The 20,691-nt window shown below is 39.9% G+C and overlaps 1 protein-coding gene across 1 annotated transcript in view; it reads left to right on the forward strand.

The window, feature by feature from the left end:
- The window catches only part of LOC124799225 (retinoic acid receptor RXR), a 137,786-nt gene that overhangs the window by 5,398 nt on the left and 111,697 nt on the right, over positions 1 to 20,691 (forward strand). The gene's annotated exons all lie outside the window — the stretch shown is intronic.

Below are 20,691 nucleotides of genomic sequence, written 5' to 3' on the forward strand. Positions count from 1 at the left end.
TTAGCCACACCTGCTAGCTTCAAACCATGAAAACCATTTTTTGACACCATAGTAGTTGTTTCAATGGTGCAAAGAAAATATTCCTTCATGTTTCTTCAACTGCATGTCAGTTTCCTATCATGATTAAGACATGAGCAAGCTGAAGCAACATTTTAAGAGTAAAAGTACAATTCCAGATACCCTTAACCATAATAGTTAACAAAGATGTAGTAAAAATAAAGGCATACTGTGATTTTTTAGTGAGCAGAGAAGAGTCAGAAATGCTGTTAACAGGCATATGTGGATTTGTTGCCTGTATGTATTTCAGTCATTGGTGGGTTCCACATATCTTATAAACTTATGAAGAAACAGATGAAATATGGGTCAACTTATTGCATTCACATGGACCATCTCCAGCATTTGTGTTCCATGCTTCACCAGACACCTGTGTTATCAGAAGATGTGACATTCTGACAAGACTGTATCCAGTGACACCTACTGGAAGCATATACTCATGCGTCAGATCTAATGAACATTAACAGTTTCCGAGTAAACTTGTGAAACAAGATGGAACCGCCTTTTATTGCCTTTTTCATTGAAACTACCCTCTAAATGATTCACAATACCACTGCACTAATACAAACCATATTATTACACAACATTACTTATTATAAAATGTATTTTTTAATAATTTGTGATTCATAGCAATGTGCTATCGTTTGCATCTTGATAGTGTACTGATGCTGACAAAGTTAATTTTTAGGCATGATGATGTTTCTGGTTTGGCAGCTTGATATTTACCATGTGTGTATTAGCATATTAGAGCAACCGGTATATTTTTTTCCAAAATAATTGAAGGTGGGGTCAAATGTTAAGGTCAATAACCTTCAATGTGAAAATTCTTAGAAACCCTCCATGCTGCATATCAGTGTAAAGCTCTACTCGTTAGCTTTTTACGATAAAGTTTCATTATTATGTTTCGATTAGAACTTGGATTATAGCTATTTATGTTGAGACATATACATGTAAATATCACACAGTGTCAACTCTGCATGCCTGTAACTTTCTTCATAATTGTCATATACCTCTAAAAATTTGTAGTGTTTGAAGGGATGCGTGAAGTTACAAAATGATAGTACAGAAACTAGCGAAGATTGAAGTCAAGTAGCTAGTGTACAGTATTTCCCTTATAAGACAAAAGAGTTGGCTTTCTTTATTGCAGGATTTTGGGTTACTGTTGTAATCCTTATTCTATTTTCTTGCTTTTTTAGATTGTTTTTATAAGGATTTGGCATGAACCTTAACAGTATTTTTCTTGTTTTGGCCAAAAATTTCCTGTTCAGTTATACAGGCTGCTAAAGATGGCACCTTGGGTGACAATGTTAAATTGGGTATTCCTGGATATTTTGTTGTCCCCTCTTTTTCTATGTTAATTTTCTGATTAAAATGAAATCATCGTTTTGAAATATGGGCCCAAGTTCCGCATCTATAGTAGTAAAATCAAAATTCAATTTTTTTTAAAGTAGTAATTCCAAAACAAATGTTATGTGTAATGGTTTTTGAAATGTTTGAAAATTATGCTGTTGGCTACATTAAACCAGTTTCCATCACCAAAGTATCGCCATATTATCTTGAAATAAAAATCTAGTCTTACTTTATGGTAGCATTTTAACCTCATTAAGGATATCTAATACACACAGCTTTCAAACATCTTAAAAAGAAGAAAATATCTATGTGAATTCCAAAACATACAGGCTCCAAAGAATAGTACTTTTGTACACTGTGTAAAACTGAAATCAGTAATTCAGTGAACTGTGTGTGTGTGTGTGTGTGTGTGTGTGTGTGTGTTTTCAACTGAGACAGTATCTTCCTTTGATACCAACTGATGCTTTCTCGTTGAAGCAATAGGAATTTGAGTTATCATAATCTTCAAATCATTAGAAGTGAACACTGTTGGTAGTGTTTCTGTCTTACAAGGAAATCTGTATCAAGCAGCCAGTGCATGATGATTTCCTTTAATTCACAACTGATATCTATAACCTTTGAGTCCAGTCCTGTGTCTTCTGTATTTATTTCACAGAGGTATTCTGGTGGGCTACTCTTCTATTTTCTTCTGGTAGGATTCTCCAATTTTCACATTTGGCAATAGGATAAGAGTTGTTGTTCTAATGATTTGCATCACTTCATCATTCTTGTAAAATGCATAGCATTCTAAATTACTGCTGTGCATGTGCTGGAAAGGTAATGTTTGTAGTCTAGTGCTTCGGCACCTCTCCTACACCATCACAAAGCTGGTTACTCACTCCACTGGCACAAATGACTTTTTGAATTCAGACAGTTGATACCGATTGTCTGTGCCTATGAATGCAACTGTTGAAACATCTTGTGTAATATTCTGAGTCATGCCCCCTGTCATTGTTTACAACTGCAACACTTTTGTCTTGTTTCGTGTGTATATCACTCCTGTCTGGCTTGGATTGTGAATATTCACTTTTGTAAAAAGTGATGTGACCATTACTGCAATGGCACCTTTACTCTTCTTATCCCAGACCAGTCTCTGGCAAAATCAGTGTAGCACCAAGCAAAGTTGTTCAATCTGTAGACAACACTTCACTTTTGCAGTATGGTGTTGAAGTTCATTAAGACATTGGTGTGTTACTGCTTTCGCTGTTCATTTTCAAAGTTTGCCAGTGAAGGAGTCAATGGCAACCATTTTTCTTAGTTTGTTCTCTTCCAGAAAGACATATGTAACTTTAGAAGAATGCTCGCTTTCCAGGACAAACAGCATATTCTTGGAACAATACATCAAATAGGCCTACTATTAAAAACTTATACTTACAAGTAAGGAGCCATTTGTAGCAGATTCAAGTAAGTTCTTCAAATTTACCAAGAAAAGTTAAAAAAAATTTCCACAACACATACAAAGACATCTCCGTGTGGGTGTGGAACCATCCACTTAGGTTGTAGTGTGTAACATTTTGCTCTTCCAAAATTGGGTATTGAATATTCCTTCTTGTACAAGACATGTTTTTTTTATAATACCCCGGGTCTCTTATCTTTTCATTACATCACTCTTTTCTCCTGCAATGTTACCTATAGTAGTAGTGTCCTTGTTTTTAGTACACTCTGCTGAAAAAAGTCCCATTTAATTTCATACAAACCGACTGTGCAGTTTGAACATGTGCTTTGTTTACAGCCTTACATAATAAAGATCAGGTTTTCCAAACACACTTTTTGCAGTTCTGATAGTACTGAGCAGTAGGATGAGATTGATTGAGACGAATTAGCAATAACAAATTTATAGCTTTATTAAATCACAACTTAGGAAAATCTGCAAAATAGATCACATTAAATTGTTTCATATAGTACCACAACAAACTCATTTCACTTCATCTCTGGTGAACAGAGACAATATTAATGGAAAGAACAACTGTAAAAAATCAAAGCTCACGAGCAAAGTGACTCCACCTTATAAAAAGATCAACAACCATCTAAACACCATGTTTACCAGAGCATTTTTAAGAAATGCAGCTTAATGACACCGAAACCAAACAATGAAAAGCTTCCCTTTTATAAAGAAATTGGTTGGTTCCAGGTTTGGATCCTTGATAATGCTGCTGTGACACATCCACTTGGTTGCATCCAGCATGTTCATTTCTTCATAATTCACATCAAATCAGCCATTACCCAGTGGATTACCTGAAACAGCTTAGTATCAGAGACAAGCTACATCAGCATGTAATAAAGCAAATCGCTGGCCACTGGGAACACTTTCATGAAAGACTCAGTTAAAACACATCATTCTATAGCTTGCACCTATTCACATGTAACAAAAGCCCCATTCAGTGCAGCATGTAACTTCAGTACTAATTGGCCGTAAATTTCTCAAGAAGTTGCAAGGTTCCAGTGTAGAAAACTGTTGAGCCACTGTGGGTAAGTGCGGGCAGAAGCAGCAAAACACCTGCCTTCAACAGCTGATAGACAGATAGGGTGAAAGCTCTAGTTTTGGCCACTACCCCACTATTGGCCACCTTGATGTCAAAGGTTAATTTTGAAGCTTCTCTGGAATACCAGCCAGTTCTACTATAGATTATTATAAACTTTGTGAAAGGCTCTCTTCATTTGTCTACATAATCATTCTTTTGTCTGTTTTTGTTTGGAGACACCATTTTGTGAAATGATCAGTGTTGCAGAAGCTGGGTTTTGCAGAAGTTTTCTTTAAGCAACACATGATCTGTTTTTTTGTATTTTACTTGTTTAAATAAAACATCAGAAGAAACTTAATCTGTTCAGAGGTAAGATAGGACATTATATTTTCATTTATTTTAAGTTTTATATCGCTCAGCCTAAAAACATGTTATCAAAAGTATGTGGCCATTAACAGATCCATATTTAGCCCTGGTTCCGTGTTATGGCCATGCATGTGGCCATAAGTGGAGACATATATGTATCCTGTTATGGCCACTTCTAAAAACTGATACAAAAACATCAATATTAGTGTTCTGTCCTACATTACACTAGGCTAATTTTATTTAAATGGGTTTATTAAAATATTTTTGGTATTTTTATATCAATATATACCTCATTGTTAGTATTGTCTTGGCATATCATACTAATTTACATATGCTTGTAAGATACAAAATATGCAATAGGCACTATTCAAATATGCAACATTCTTTAACTAAATCTTTGTGCATTATTTATAGGAAAAATGAGTCAACCAAAGAATAAGAAGTTTCAGTATTCTCCCAGCAAAGTTAAAGACGCTTTAAAGGCTATTGATGAGGGAATGAGGGTTGCTACTGCAAGCAAGTTGTACAAAGTTCCAAGGACAACATTAAGAAACAAAATTTCTGGTGTATCTCCAAAAGAATCTACAGGGCACTGTGGTCCACATTCTGTCTTAGAACAAATTGGAAAAAAAAAATTGGTGGACTGGGTTTTGGACTGTTCTAGCATGGGATTTCCAGTTACTAAAGAAAATCTCTGTGCAAAAACTTATTGAGAATGCAGATATGGAAAGTTGTAAGGCTACATTTACTAACAATCGACCTGGAAAAAAGGGGTATTATGGATTTCTTAAGAGACACAAGGTTCTGTCACAAAAACATGTAGAATATGTCAATAGGGCTAGAGCTTCTGTTACAGAAGAGAAAATAAGAAATTGGTTTCACGAAGTATCCATCACTTTAAATGATATGGATGTGTTAAATGACCCAAATAGAATTTTTAATATGGATGAAACTTCTTTTTTTTGGCTCCTAAAGGGGAATTAATCATAGGTCCTCGTGGCCATCATGTTTATGATGAGTCATGTAACTCTGACAAAGATAACATTACTACATTGTTTGCAGTGAATGCTGCTGGAAAATTTGCTCCTCCCTTAACACTGTTCAAATATGCAAGGATTCCAGCATCATTGTGAAAGCAGCTTCTCCAAACTGGGGCATTGGAAAAACAGAAAATGGGTGGATGACAGGTGAAAGTTTTTTTGAGTATATAACAAATGTATATGATCCGTTCTTGAAAGAAGCTGAAATTCTCCGGCCTGTAGTAATATTTTTAGATGGGCACTGCTCTCATTTGACGCTTCATTTGAGCAGATATTGTAGGGAAAATCAGATCATTCTAGTTGCTCTCCATCCCAATTCTACACACATCTTGCAACCATTAGATGTAGCTGTTTTTGGACCTATGAAAAAAATGTGAAAGAAGATTGTTCAGAAATGGCATTTTGAAAAATAATGGCACTGAAATTTCAAAATCTGATGTACCTTCTGTTCTGTCACAAATTATTACAGAACCTAAAATGGTGGCAAATATTCGTGCTGGTTTCAGGGCCACTGGTCTGTTTCCATTTAATGTGAACAATGTAGATTACAGCAAGATAGTTGTTCGCAGTATACCAGTCTCAACCACAGTTCAGACAAATGAGGAACTTCTGAGACATTTCTCATACATAGAAAAGCAAATTGATCCTGTCCTTCTAGATGAGTTCAGAGCAACCAAGAGAAGCAATCATGAGTGGGAAGGAAATCAAGAAGCATTATTACTTTTCAAGTTCTGGAGAAAAATAGCTGATGAGGTTGAAATGCATGGTGCTAGTGGTAACACTGATGACATTCTGACAGATAGCATAGCGCCTCCCTCTGAAGATAATCAAACAGAGAATTTTTCACAAAACACAGACAGACTTAATCAAAATGTTGATAATATTGACATATTTTCAACATGCAATTCAGATATTCCTTCAACACCCACCAACAGTCTTATTCCTGCAGATATATCAACAACCCCCAACAGTATTTCACATAATTCAGGTACTCCAATATCCAACCATAGTCCATCTTCAGTGCGTATCCAAGTGACACCACCAAAATCATTAGCAACAGTTTTTGAAAGTGTCATCACTTGGCCAGAACCCAAACAACGAGGCACAAAGAGAAAGCAAGAACATACACCCACTGTTGTGACAAGTGACAAGTGGGTGGAATATCATGAACTGAAGGAAAAAGAGAAGCAGGAGAAAGGAAAAAGAGAAGCAGGAGGAGGAGCAGGAAAAAAGGAAGAGAAAAGCTATGAAGGAGTTAAAGTCCAAAGAGCAGCACTTGGCATTATCTCATGTAAAAAAGGGGAAAACAAGAAACAGACAAGAGTTAAGTGATAGTTCTTCTGAGGAACGAGAATGGACAGACAATGGAAGCGGTTTCGATGACTACATAGAAGGAGATGAAGATGAAATACAGAAAATGTGAAACTATCTTCGATTGAGAATTTGAAAGTAGGGGACTTTATTTTGGTAAAATTTAGTTTAACGGGAAATAGAAGAACAAGACCTGTAATTTTTAAGTATGTATCTGTAATTTTGAAAGTGCCTTCTGACTCTGAATATGAAATTCAGTGCCTAAAAAGTTCTAATGTTCAGAAAACCTGTTTCGAATACATTGAAAATCATGTTTCGACTATAACGGGTGAAGATATTATAGGGAAACTGCCAGATCCAGTCTTGATGCAAGAAGGACGTTCATTAAAAACAAAGTTCCCTGGTTCCATTGATACTCGTGAGAAATAAACTTGTGTGGAAGTTGATTTAAGTAATTACTGGGACAATACTTTGCCTAACGATTTTTTTTTTTTCTGTTCATTCAGTTTCTGTACCTTTTACCTATTTGATGTATGTTTGTTGTTTGTTGTCTTATATACTTGTATAAAGCACAAATTACTTTCTGGCACATGGATTGACAATTATTTTAGCCATAGTTTTATTATAATATGAAGTGGCCATAAGTGGGGAAACAACTGACCATAAGTAGGGCTAACATGGCCAAAACTGGGAAAATGCGCCATTTATTTTTCAATATTTTTTTCTGCTTTTGTTAAATAACTTAGAATATTTGTTTTTACATGGTTGTAATGTGTAGACTTTGAAGCAATAGATACGATTTTTTGAAGTAATTTGTACACTTTCTTCCTATACTAAAAATGTGGTGTATCTCGAATTGCCCTTAATGTGGCCATAACTGGGGCCTAGACACGATCAAACCAACATTACTTGTAGGTCTCTAAAAGTCACAAGCCAGTTTTCCACACACCATCGAGCCACATATTCCAAAACACAGTGTGTACTCCGCCCAATAGGCTGTATGGGGCTGACTCCACTGCTGCCGGCCTCACCTTGCGCACTCCACATTCCACAAGCTAGCACTCCATTCACAACTAAGCCCCCTCTTCACTTGCAGAATTGCCAGATAACCCTGTTTTTGTCAGGGGCAGCAAACACTCTCTGCCCAACAATCCCATGAACCAGAGTTGTACCGACCATGCTACTAAAAACAAAATTGTGCCACCACTGGCACACAGTCCTCACTCTTGGTTGTGTGTCCAAACATTGCAGATTAATGTGGTGCAAATGATGTCCAACATGATAAATTATTCCAGAATGATATCCCTTATTGGGTTTTGTGATCCTACAAGGAAGCTGAGCAGTTTGGACTATCTAAATGTGGCCATAGAGGGATTAGGTCACTAGGCCATAGTTTTTGAAGAAATTAACATTCGTCATATGTGAGCTCTACTTTCAGCTGGAGAGTTTGTGAAGGGATTAAAGCAATTACCAACACCAGGATGTTGCACATTCAAATCCACATGCTTATGTTTCTTACTTTCACATGGATTTTTTTATACATTTCATACCTACGTGGGAACACTTTAATTGTCTATATATGCATAAGTCTTCCAAGTAAAGATTTAGGTTTTCACTGTCCTCTTCTGGTCTTTCTTTCATAACTGGCTGCCCTCCTTTAATTATTACGTATTTTTTCATTGAAATGTTTTAGTTTGTCTCATGTCTCTGTTCCTCACAATCTTCTTTTTCATTTTCAGTTTGTTGCATTGTTCACATTGGATATATCAATAAAGTAAACATTTTGCTGATGAATTTGAGTAAAACTGGAATCTATTACATACTAGTAGTCTGTTGTGTTTTGTACCAAAATTGGAAGGCCAAGTTCTTCCAGCTGATCAGTCCTGACCTAGAGCATTGGTTGTGCTTTAAATGAGGAGCATAACACACTGCCACTGTGAGCATTTGATCAGTATGTGTGTTGCTAACAAGACTACACATTTGATATGCAGTTGTCTTCAAACTGCAGAATGGATGAAATCATCTTAAATCTTTATTCAATGCCAATGTCTGCTAAATCAATAATCTGACAACTTGGAGTTACTGTCAGACTTTATTAAGCATTGACTGTACATCTGACAAGAGATTAGCATGTGTCTTTATGTTAGACTGAATACATTTCAGCACTGACCATTCAACTAATTAAAACAAGATGTTATATTGATGTTCCCTGAAGCCACATATGGCAAATCAGTCTCTTTTCTGCACTTGTACTGATGTCAAGCATAGCACTACAGTTCTTGTCACTGCACAAAGCCCATCAGGAATATCCCAGGCAGATAAGTAGAACAGCAGCAATAGAAAATGCTCCATAGTAAACCTTCTACATCTACATCGATACTCTGCAAACTAAGATTGAGTGCATGGCAGAGGGTACATCCCATTGCACCGGTTATTAGGGTTTTTTACCATCCCATTCACATGTGGAGGGTGGGAAAAATTTATTGTTTGAATGCATCTGTGTGTGCTGTAATTATTCTAATCTTGCCCTTGTGACCCTTATATGAGAGATATGTAGGGGGTTGTTGTACATTCCTGGAGTCATATTTAAAGCTGATTTGTAAAACTTTGTTTATAGGCTTACTCGGGATAGTTCATGACTGTCTTCGAGATTGCCAGTTGAGTTTCTTCAGCATCTCTGACACTTCCCGACAGATTAACAAGACCTGTGACCATTGATGCAGCCCTTCTCTGTATACATTCAATATCCCCCTTTAGTCCTAGTTGGTATGGACCACACACACTTTACCAGTATTCTAGAAGGGGTGATCTTTAAGAAATCATCGCTATAGACTGATTGCGCTTACCCAGTATTCTACGAATAAACTGAAGTTTTCTGCCTGCTTTACGCACAGCTGAGCCTATGTGATCATTCCATTTCATATCCCTACAAAGTTTCATATCGAGGTGTTTGTATGACTTGATCGATTCCAACTGTGATTCATTGATATTATAGTCACAGGCACTGACTCCATGGGGCCTGAAGGTGCCTGAGCCCCCTCAAAAATTCGTTTGTAATTTAAGAAAAATATTAGTTATATTATGCTTTGCAAAATCACAAAATTTTGTTGGAATTTTGTATTTCCTTGTTTGATGATAGTTACATTTTAAAACACATTCAGTAATGAGTTAAGGTAGGTTGGTTGGATTGGAGAAGATATCAAACTTTGCGGTCATCAGTCCCTCCAACCTTGGAATAACAAAAACCGATAAAACCTCACACTATAAGAGGGAACTACAATGGCCATAAAATTACAAACTATCGACAGAGAAGGAAGAAAGAAGGCGGAAGAAGAGAGGAGGGAAAGAAAGTGACTAATGACGGTCATGATGGAAGAAACACAGGTAGACAAGATAGACACTCAAGATAAAACAGACCCCATAAGGAAAGGAGTGGGAAGGCAGAGGGTGGGAGTGAACCGCCAAGCCCAATCGAAGCCAGTCCAATCGGGATGAAGGGGGGAGCAAGACGGCCTGGCAACCCCTCCACCCACCAATAAGGTTGAAGTTCCCATGCTTAAATAAAGCGATAAAAACCCCCATCACGAAGAAATCTTAAAACTATATCAACCGCTGAGGCATTGTCAGCTAACACCAGGGGTAGTGAGTCAGGAAAGCTAAAAGTCCGTCGCGGGGCAGCTAAGTTGGGACAGTCCAGGAAGAGGTGAACCACAGTCAACATTGATCCACAATGACAGAGAGGAGGGTCCTCACATTGGAGGAGATAACCGTGAGTCAGCCAAGTATGGCCGATGCGGACCCGGCAAAGAACGACAGAGGCCTTACGAGAGGCTCGTAGGGAGGACCGCCACATAGTTTTAGAGTCCTTTATCGTCCAGAGCTTGTTTGGTGAAGAAAGAGTGTGCCATTCTGTATTCCAAAGTCCCAAAACCTGACGACGTAATGCCAAGTGAAGATCTATTTTCAGAATGCCAATAGCAAGAGATGGCGTGTTGGTAGCCCAGGTGGTATTGCACAGACATCTAAGAACATTGAGATGTAACCAGCGTGTACTCTTCAGTGGCGAAGATGAGGGAGCTATGTCAACCGGGCATCGAAGACCAGACCCAAGAAGCGATGGGTGTCCACCAACTCAAGGGATTGGCCATTGAGGAACAAATCCAGATGGGGATGGACCGTACGGCGACGGCAGAAATACATGACACACGACGTGGCCACCAAAAACCGAAAGCCATGGGAGAGAGCCCAAGATTGTGCCTGCCCCCTGTAAACGGCATTCTGCAATGCCCATGACGGAGGAAGTGACGTAGATACAAAGAGGGGGACACTGTCGACCCAGCAGCCACCACCAGGCCATTAATGACTACGAGAAAGAGAGTGACACTCAGCACGGAATCCTGTGGAACCCCATTTTCTTGCCGATGGGAAGTGCTGTAGCAGGAACCAACTTGGACCCGGAAAGAGCTACAAAAAAAAGTTACAGATAAAAATGGGCTGAGTGCCACAAAGGCCCCATTCGTGAAGGGTGGTGAGGGTGTGGAGGTGCCAGGTGGTGCCTTAGGCTTTATGCTGGTCAAAGAAGACTGCCAATGGGAAAAAGCCGACCGGATAGACTCCAGGTGGATCAAGTTATCCACTGTAGGGCGGCCACAGCAAAAACTATCTCGAGTCGATGACAAAAGCTCGTGGGATTCAAGGATCCAAAACAGCTGTTGAATCATCAGGCATTCTAGGAGCTTGCAGAATGTGTTGGTAAGGCTAATTGGACGGTAACTACCCAACTGAAGAGGTGGCTTCCCATGCTTCAACACCGGAATAACAATGCGTTCTTGTCATGGGTAGGAAATACCCCCTCATTCCACAGACGGTTGAAAAGGGTCAGTATCGGAGCGCTTGGTTGTGTATCCGATCCGGTCCAGGAGCTGTGTTGGAACAAAGGGTGAGGGTGCTGGTGAATTCCCACTCTCTAAATGGGGCATTATAAGGCTCCAAGCAGTGAGAAACAAAAGACAAAGGCAGTCGTGCCAAGCACACATGCATGGATACTGAGTCGATGCAGAGGCTTGGGCAAAGTGTTGAGCGAAATGCTCTGCGACAGTCTGGAGATTAGGTAACGGACCCGGGTGCGAAATCGTTTACAGACCAGAAGGAGAGCAGTAGAAGGGTGCCACTTGAAGTGTTGAAGAGCACGGCATCGGTCTTTTATGGCCGCAGCAATTTCCAGAGACCACCAAGGGACCATTTTCCTATGGGGGAGAACCCAAGGGAGAATGGATGGCTGAAACAGCTGAGGAAAAAATGGCGGCAGTCAAAGTCTGTGTAGACTCATCAATACTGCCATGTGTGGTAGTACAGAGGGGTTTATAGCAGAGGAGAAGGTACCCCAGTCAGCTTTAGAGAAGGCCTACCTGGAAGGGTGATGGAGCGGGATATACCGAAGGAAGGTCAAAACAATCGGGTAATGATTGCTGTCACATAAGTCATTGTGGACACCCCATGGAATGGAGGGAAGAGGGCCAGGACTGCAGATGGAGAGGTCAATGGCAGAGAAAGAGCCGTGTGCCACACTAAAGTGTGTGGGAGCGCTGATGTTTAGTAGACAGAGGTCAAGCCCTGCCAGAACAGCTTCAACTATCCTGCCCAGGGCAGTAGTTGTGTGACTATCCCAAAGAGGGTTGTGGACATTAAAGTCCCCTAGAAGCAGGAAGGGAGAAGGGAGTTGTTGAAGAAGGGTGGTTAGGGTAAGGGAAGTGGGCAGCCTGTCTGGCGGGAGGTAGGGATTACAGATTGTGATTGGAGTGGCCAGATGGACCCTGACAGCAATTGCTTCCAGAGTGGTATGGAGTGGAACTCATGTTCTTGTGTACCAAGGTGCAAACACCAGCAGAAGCCTGCAAGGGGCCAATTCGGTTCCGACAAAAAGCGTGGAACCCATGAAGCGTGGGTGAGTAAGAATTGACAAAATGGGTCTCCTGGAGAGCAGTGCAAGCAGCAGAGTAGATGAAAAGAAGCGGCTAGAACTCCGGGAGGTAACACAAATATCCATTGCAATTCTACTGGAGGATTCTCAAGGTGGAGTCCAAATGGGAAGCAAACGGACTGGAGCCGGTCATGCTGCCGAGTCGCCATCCGTCACCGATGAGGATTGGGTAATGTCTGTATAGGTGGGGTCAGACTTCGTTGGTTCATTGGCTGGAGGAGGGGAAGGCGGCACCTCGGGGCATCAGAGGGGGGCTTGCCCTTGTTCTTGTGTTTCTGCTTCTTCTCTTGTGAAGGAAGAGAAGGGCAGACTGCAGTGAGGTTCGGTACGGAATTACACCTGGAAATCTTGACGCCCACCAGCTGCAGATTGCACGGTCAATGTGGAGATGCAGATCGCCTTTCAGGGGTGGCGGGAAGAGGAGTCCCGGGAGGGAGCTCCAGTACCGGCGGCTGCTGAAGAAGGGGAGCGCTTCTCCGGCGGGGGAGAGGAGCAGCACCTGAAGGGGTGGGTATGGGTGCTGATGGGGAGGGGGAGTGGGAGAGTGAGGGTGAGGTGGAAGGTGTGTGGCGAATGGGGGCGGGGCTGGGAAGAGGACGGGGTAGGAGGGAGAATGGACGTAACTGAAACAAAAGTAGAAGTTATAGGCACGAGATGGAGCCGGTCATGCTTTCGACAAGCCTCGGTTGTGGTAAATCGATCTAAGGTCTTGTACTCTTGAATCCGTTGTTCTTTCACTTACACCGGGCATGCGAGTGTGGAGGATGCTGCGCATTAAAATTTGCGTACACTGGCAGGGGAGAACAGGTACACCCCTCATGGAGGTCACTGCAGAGGGGATCGTTGGTGCAGCGGGAAGACGTGTACAAACCACAAGCATTTAAAGCATCTCATCAGTGGTGGAATGTAAGGTTTTACGTCACAGCCTCAAAAGCCAGGATAAAGGCACCTGTATCAGTGTGATTATTTTTTAGGGCCTCGCTGTACACAGCGGATAAATCGGACTCCTCGCCGCTTGAGGTTTGCACGGAGCTCTTCGTCTGTTTGGAGAAGAAGATCCTGGTGGAAAATAATGCCCTATGCCTAGTTCAAAGATTGGTGGAGTGCGACGGAGACTGGAATATCACCGAGATGGTCACAAGCACGCAGGGCTACAGATTGCACAGCAGATCATGAGCAAAGAACTGGACCACATTTTACTCATGGATTCCACTTTGCCTTACTTACCTTCAATCGGCTCCACGAAAAACAAAGGCTTGGTCGTGGCAAAACTTTCGCCATCTGTCCACGTACAAACCAGGTACTAAGGGAAAGGTTTCAACCCAAGCCGGGAGGGGAAGGCTGAAGGGTCAGAAGGAGGAGTGTCATGTCTTCTATCACTTTTAGTGACGGCCTCCGGGTGGCCAGGATGTTGAAGCTTTTGTCGCTTCATGCGCAAGGCATCGACCCTAGTGCCACCCACTCTGACTAGGGGCTCGCCCCGTGGGCGCCACCCAGCCACAGCAAGGGCCATCTGGCTCGGCGGCCATTGCCAGGAGCTCTGATGCCCCAAAGTGATGAGCATCGACTCCTTGACATACACGGGGCATTAACAGCTCTGGTACTAGCGGTGTGATCCCTGTGTTGTCAGGGGGCTTAGCCAAGTGGGTCATCCCCATCACACAGACTGGCAACCGTGTTAGTGACCTAGCAGGAAGGGGGACAGCGTGCAAGGGGAAAAGGGAGGAGAGGGGGGAGAGGAGGCTGCACCATGGAAACTAGGTTGGGAGTTTATCCCCAAATGGCTCACACTGAACAGAAGACGTTGGAAATGGAGACCAAACCCCAGGGGGACCAAAGATGCCGAAAAGGAGGTGGAAACAGCAAACTAAACAATAGCACATACCAAAACAAAGCCCGGAGGATAGCCAAGTCGATATAAAGAAGGCCACCAAGAGGGAAAGGAGGGAGCAGGGAGAAAGGAGCAAGGATAGGAAAGGACAGGAACAGGGAGGTAATGCAGTCTGGAAAAAGGAAGGAGACTGCAATAGCTCGGGGCCCCGTGCGCTCTACCCATGTACCCACAAAAGGGACTGTGGGCCTCCTTGTTGGAGTAATGAGTTAAATAATTATTACGGTAGTAAGCAGGTTAACTGAAAACGAGTGGTGTGAATCATAACAGTGTTACGGTGCTGGTGCACGAACCTTCGAGTAAAGTCTGGCGCCGGCGGGCCAGCACTGAGGCCGCAAAGACATCAAAAGGACTGGAGCAGAAGCGCCTGAAATCGTCTGCCTTGACACTTCGGGGCATTACAACAATGCGGCCATATAAAGTCCACCCTGCTGTCGCAGTCATTCGGTGTGGGTAGTTTTGTTCAGTGCATGCTGCAGACGTGTTCAGTGTTCCAACTTTAGTAGTGTCTAGTGGACTATTTTATAACTATATTTTATTCATTTACTTTAGTCTCTTAGTGTATTTGGGAATTAAAGTTTGCAATGGATAAATTTGTTACCAAAAAGGCACACTTGGAAGTTGTTGATACTGCAATTCAGCCTCGAACAATTATTAGATCATCAATTGCTTCATTATCTTCAGGCGAGAACTGGCTTTGGAAAAATTCCATCTTCATGAAAGTACATTTATGTGTAAAGGAGGTGTTCTGAAACTAAATTCTATCACTAACCGAAATGTGGCCTCCCAATTGAATGAACAGTTAGTGATATGAAGAAAGGGTGTTTAGCTTTCGAGACAATTTTTACTACTGTGCAATTTCTATACCGACAAGGACTAACAATTAGAGGGCACAAATATGTAAACTCAATTTTTTTTTTTTTTTTTTCGATTGGTGGAACTCCAAAACACTGACATACCCGGTTTAAAGATTGGTTAGGGAATTCGTGGTATAAGCGGATGTCCCACGATATTCAAAATGAGATCATTGATGTAATAGGAAGGTGTGTTGAGAAAGGCATTGGCTTCAATCAAGGAGACTGAACGTTTTTCTATAATGGTTGACGAAACAAATGATTCTTTGATTCACGAACAAGTGTCATTTTGTATTCGTACTGTCGATGATTCCTTAATCATCAACAAATTTATTGGCTTATACAAGACCCCCAACACTGAATCACAAACTCTGTTTAGTATTTTAAAAGACGTTTTTGCTTGTCTTGATTTGTCAATGGATAACTTAAGAGGACAGTGCAATGATGGTGCCTCGAATATGAGAGGTAAGTTCAAAGGACTAAAAATGTTTTGGATATACAACCAAAAGCACGTTATGTGCACTGCACTGCTCACAGTTTAGACTTGACAGTTGTAGACAGTCTCCACCATCTTATGTCTATGAGGGATATTATGGCTTTAGCCAAGGACTTAATAAACACCATAAGGGAATCCAACAAAAGGATGGGACTTTTCAGAAGCATAAGCTGTGAGAGCGCCAACGACAAAGCTGGTCTACGACCCCTTTGCTCGACTATGGATTATGCGAGCTTCTAGTATCTTGAAAATATTGAAAAACTTTGAAGAATTTCTAGAGGTTTTTTGAAACACTTTCTGCAGAGGACAAAACAGAGGCAGGTTACAAATGTGCAGGCTACCTTGAGCTTATGTTACAATTCAAGACTTATTTCTTTTTATGTCTTCATTGCCATGCATTGAACCCAGTAGAGGATGTCAATAAAAAAAATTCAGTGCCCTCATCTAAGTGTTGCTGATCTGGAAAAAATATGTGAGGGCTTGATTTGTATATTGAGTGGGAAGCATGATAGTTTTGAACATTACTGGGAATTGTTTTTAAAAGAAAAACCTTCACAAGTTGATGATTCTTCGCTTCCTCAGAATCAAAGTATACCAAAGAAGTATGGAAACAACGAAGCCAGCTCACTGCAAACGTTCAAAACCCCAAAGGAATACTACAAAGCTATTTACATTGAAGTTTGTGAAACAGTGCAATCTTCCATTACTGAGCGGTTTGCTTCAACTGAAACTCGCGCAGGTCATCACAGTTGAACAAGAACACTTGCTTTTAGTAAACAGAGGTGAAAAAAATTTGGAAAAATCAACTGCGATTTTCAAAAATGACCTAGACATTTTGAGACTGCAGTTACACTTGAATATGTTAGCCAATATCGCTAATAAAAAAACAACTGGTCTTAAAAAAACATGCGTGATGTAAGAAAGTACTTTACACAAGAGCCTGCAGTTGGAGAAATGTTATGTGAAGTAGTGAAGTGCATGAAGCTTCTCCAAGTAGTTCCAATCATGATACAGCAGAACGGCCCTTTGACGTCTGAAGTCATATCTCCGATCAGCAATGGGACAGAAGCAATTGAACAACTTGGCTGTTCTACATGCCCACCGAGATGTTTTGGATGAATTGGATCATCAGTGACTTCATATTCAGTAATACAGTCAGGCGGTTGACATTTGCACCTTTCTAAAGATACTGTACCCTAATAATGACATTTAGAGCAATATTAAATATCTTTATAAAATAGAGAGTTAAATACATACATAATACTAAATTTTCAGTTTCAGAATATTAGTACTAGCTTAGTACTGTAGTACTGTATTACTATAGTATTGTATTAATTAATAGAGGGAAACATTCCACGTGGGAAAAATATATCTAAAAACAAAGATGATGTGACTTACCAAACGAAAGCGCTGGCACGTCGATAGACACACAAACAAACACAAACATACACACAAAATTCAAGCTTTCGGAGCAAACTGTTGCCTCATCAGGAAAGAGGGAAGGAGAGGGAAAGATGAAAGGATGTGGGTTTTAAGGGAGAGGGTAAGGAGTCATTCCAATCCCGGGAGCGGAAAGACTTACCTTAGGGGGAAAAAAGGACGGGTATACACTCGCGCGCACGCGCCCACACACACACACACACACACACACACACACACACACACACACACACACACAAAAAAGCAGACATATTTAAAGTTTATGTTTGTTTGTGTGTCTATTGACGTGCCAGCGCTTTCGTTTGGCAAGTCACATCATCTTTGTTTTTAGATATATAGTACTGTATTAGTTATTTTCAAATACTTAAATATTTTTAGGTTGTAGGACCCAATTATATCCCGCTATTTACATACTTTTTGACTGAAAGTATTAGGCCTACGGTATTAACTTTATTGACTGTATTAAAGCATTAACTTTGAGATATTGTTTTTATTTAATGAACCCAGAGCCTTATTGAAAGTAATCTTAAATTAGCTATTTCACTTATTAATCAAAGTGCTATTACTGTACAAGAGCAATATTTTATGTTTTATTCTTGTAATGATAGTTTAGGATTTATTTAAATATAATTTCAGTCTTTGCAGAGCTCTGTATTCACTGCTCTGTAATAGTCTATAAGCATGATCATTACTGTAAATTAAATTAGCTTTTTACGAAAATATCGTGCGAGTGTTTTTTTTTAAGCCAAAAATGTGTCTGGTGTGTCAAGTTTCCCGGAGTGTAGAGTTATCGAGAGTCCAATTTTCGGGGTTCTGATGTTGATTATATATCTAAAAGTCTTAAACAATTTAAAACTCACTATTTTTCATCTAAAACTTAGAAAATTTCCCCACAGCAATTATTGACACTTGTTCAATTACCCAAAAGTTCCTAAATGCAATGTAACATGTACAGTTAAAAGGAAGTCACGCTTGATCAAGGTCCGCGTCACCTTCCATTTTTAACCAGACATAACGTCTGAGACAAGAAAGAAATAATAATAATGCCAAGTCCAGATGAAACCACAGTTCGGTTTTATAAAGAGTAATCATTGATGTTTGCCCCGTAGTGTGCATTTATCTTTAATCTTCATAATAGACTAATGGAGGGCACATTGTGTCAAAGCAAACACCGAGAATTCTTTTGCATATAATATGACTTAGATTTTATTGTATAAAGTTGAATCATGACTACTTTGAGGACCAGAAAATCTTGATTTAAGTCTGAACTTATCTATTCCGTATTAATATTATTTGACATCTTATTTGTGCAAAATATTTGTTCCCGCTGGTAAACTCTGAAAATAAATGGAAGAAGCAGACATTATTATGGAAAAGAAACTTTCATATTATTAGCTCGTTTCTCACACTTTAGTCTCTAATCAGAGAAAGGTATAATTAGAAGTAATGTTTAGCCATATGAGATTTTCAAACTAAGTGAAATGTGCACTCCACTGTTCACAGAGTTCATATTTCTCAGAGCTTTCATTTGATATTTTAATTACATTTGATGAAATCTGGTACACCTATACTTGATATTATTCAATGTATCAATCCAGCTTTTAACAAAATATGGTAAATATGACACATTTTAATACAATTTTTTGCGAGATATTTAATGAAAAGTCTGTAGCCAAAATATGTACATAGTACAACTCGACTTGCTTGCTGCCCTGTGCATTGACAAGGCAATGGTCTGGAACAGTACAAATTTATACAGAGCTTAAGGTAGAAGCTGCCAGTGTAATTTTCCCAAGTACTTACATTTTCTGCATTTTAACTACCAAAGTAGAAAGCTAGGCCAAAAATCAGGAATTTTACTGATAAGCGATTTTTTTTTATGGTGGTGTTTAGTACAAAATATTACTAGCTCGGACTGGCAATTTTATAATATGATACGCCGATTTTTCAGGACGAAATATGACATTCCTCAATTGACTAGTCCCCTGGCACAGTTCTACATGATTTCTGTTATATTCACGTGATTAACAGGTTGATTGCTGCATGCTCTAGTGATGTATGTTTCACCACTAGGCCAGGTGCGCAGTGTTATTTGTGAGGCTCTGCTGTGGCCACTGGCACTCACATGGGAGTCAATGTGTTAAGGATAAACATTTAAAAAAATGCCCTAATCAGATCTTAATGTGAAATTTAATGGCTTAGCTGTGTGAATTTTGATTTTCAGTAATGGGGAGTAGCATTGAATTGTGTTGGAAATCAAAAGGATTATTGTAATAATTACATCTGTCTACCCCAGAACAGAGTCATTTATTTTTGTATGACCACCCTAACTTACAGACGAGGTATTTGCTAGTGAGTAGACAGATCGTCCTTGAGGAGGAGGAATAGCTCTGTTGCAGTCAGTATTCACGTGCAGTCCACACTCCTGCATCAGGTTTATTTAAATCTGAGTGCAGTAACGTATTACATTCCTTCCACTGAGCTAGGTGACACAGAAGTTGGCACATTAGAATCATTTTTGAGCAGTGGTTCAAATCCATAACCAGCTATTAAGATATGGGTTTCATTTTAATCACAGCCTTTTTCCCTTTTTCCTACATTATATGGGTTAGCGCTCCATCCTTGCTATCTTGTCACATATGGAACATTCACTTCTTTAAGTTAATAGTTCCTTAGTTTTAATTTTGCACTTAAACCTGTTTTAGTGTTAAGAGATATATCCTAAAACATCATAAAAGTTATGAAACTCTAAATGAATATGTAGCATTTTTAATGAGGAGCAGATGTCACATTTCTCATACACTTCTTTCCTACATTTCTTGTATACATATTTTGAAAGGGGTATTGCGTATGAAGAGTAACACACTACTTTTGAGAAAACTGCAGAATTTCCTGGACACTTCTAGTACTGATACCTCTACATTAAAATTTTATACATAAAAGACTTTAAAATATCCAGTTTTTATGTCCAAATTATTTATCAAGTGAATGTTTTACGTAAATGAAAAAGAACAGGTATAGAAACATTTTGCAAATCAAAGTGATTCATACACCAGAAATAGAACATATTAAACACTTCTGCCCAACAAACTTGGACCCTGAGAAAGAACGCCCTTTAAAATATTGGAAAATCTCCGTTGATTTAGAAAAGAGAAATAATTTATGGAAATCTGCGGCAAAACAAAAACAGTTGTGAAATTTATATGTCCGACTATGCATATTCCTGGCCGCGGCACTAGTGTGCCCTCATGGCAAAGTGTTTAAGCCTACAGAATGTTCACTCCAGTTTAATACGAATGTGATTTTCTATCAGAAAGCAGCTTCATTCAATGTGGTGTGACAATGTTGCTTCATCATACCATGAAGTCGCAGTCTTACGTTAAACGGACACAAACAACACAGGCAGCC

Source organism: Schistocerca piceifrons, chromosome 5, assembly GCF_021461385.2.
Source record: "Schistocerca piceifrons isolate TAMUIC-IGC-003096 chromosome 5, iqSchPice1.1, whole genome shotgun sequence".
Taxonomy (NCBI): Eukaryota; Metazoa; Arthropoda; class Insecta; order Orthoptera; family Acrididae; genus Schistocerca; species Schistocerca piceifrons.